This window comes from Caenorhabditis briggsae, assembly GCF_000004555.2.
Source record: "Caenorhabditis briggsae complete genome, chrX, whole genome shotgun sequence".
NCBI classification, from domain to species: Eukaryota; Metazoa; Nematoda; class Chromadorea; order Rhabditida; family Rhabditidae; genus Caenorhabditis; species Caenorhabditis briggsae.
The window spans coordinates 6,398,306-6,399,871 of record NC_013491.2 but is presented as its reverse complement, the minus strand read 5'-3'; positions in this window follow the sequence as shown (position 1 = coordinate 6,399,871).

The following is a 1,566-nucleotide window of genomic DNA, read 5'->3' as shown; positions in this document are numbered from 1 at the left end:
AAAAAAAAAATTTTTTTGAAATAATATTCGAAAAATAGATAACTTTTAACACATTTTAATGCAATAAAAATTTTTGGTCGGAGTCCCCCTTTAAAAATGTTAAAAAATAATGTTTCCTCGTTCACGTTTTGTTGAAATTGACTCATCGGGAAATATGCTCATGCAATTTTAAAAAATACCATAAACACTCTATTTAAATGCCTGGTAATCAACTTTGAACCCATTTATCTCATTTTCTGTAAAAGATATCAAAAAGTGGTCAATTGACAAAATTTTAATCAGAATATTAAAAGTATTTTGTCAATTGACTACTTTTTGATATTTTTCACAGGAACCGAGATAATTTTTTTAAAAGTTGGAAAGTTAGGAGAGTCATTCTATTTGAGTGTTTACGGTATACTTTCAGTAAGAATCAGAAACAAACTTTTTTTTGAACAACTTTGGGTTACTGTGACTTGTGAATTGATCTCCTCATCTAAATTCAAATCCATTCACATTGATTTTTCTGAAAATTTCCAGCCTCGCAGAACTGATACTTGTTCTTCCTAGGAGTACAAGCCAGATCATTCAAAAGGGCGTATTGTGGATGAGAGGGAAAAAAACTTGATGACAGTCAAGACCACCCGCTGTCTTAAGGTTCTTTTCTCCGATAATTTTTTCATCATCTCTTTTGCAACATCCGACACAGACAGTGTGTCTCACGCACACCTACTCTCATCTGATGACGATTTTGATCCAAAAAGCGAGGAAAAAGTGCGAGACTGTGTATGTGTCCTTTTTAGTGAGAAAAAAGGCGAAAAGTTTTTGTTTTCATTCTCCAAAACTTTATAGGCTTCGTTTTTCTGTGAAACATGAGTCAGATTCTGGACGTTGTGCTCGTTTTCTTTGCTCTGTATTCTTTCATGATTCGAAAAAGAATCGAAAAACGACTTCTAAGTAATTGATGCTAATTTGTTTTTATTGGCTGTAGAGAGTGCTCCAATTGTTATTGTGTCACCAATACTGGCAAATTCATTTTTTTAGAACAGCAAAAGACTTTTGAGAAAAAACCTTCGAATTCTCTAAAATTTTGGGAGTACTGTAGTTTATTTTTAATAGTTCCTTGACTTACCTTAATCATCTAGACTGAAAAATGCAAATCGACTCATAAAAACCCTATAAACATCTTTCAGAATAGATAAAAACGCAATTATCTCCATCATAAACCCCCAAGATTTTTATAAAGATAATCGGTGCTCTTTTTCTTCTTTAGTCCCCATTTAGAACATTTTCACCTTCTGGGAAATTTCCATAACTCTTTCCTCTTCACATTCTGTTACCTGTCACCGTACCATCCTTTTTTATCCCTCCAGACTCATAAACCCCATTATAAAAGATTGCACTTTCACACAGCTGCATGGCACCAACCTGCACTTGTAAGGTTCTTCTCGGTGCCAATGGAAAGGAACGAGAAAATGGTTTTTTTTTCTGTTTCTCTTTTATTTATATATCCTCAGATTTTTATTGGATTAGTGACATGTGCATCTTCTTTGAAATTCACTTTCCGAGACAAGTAGGCAAACGAAT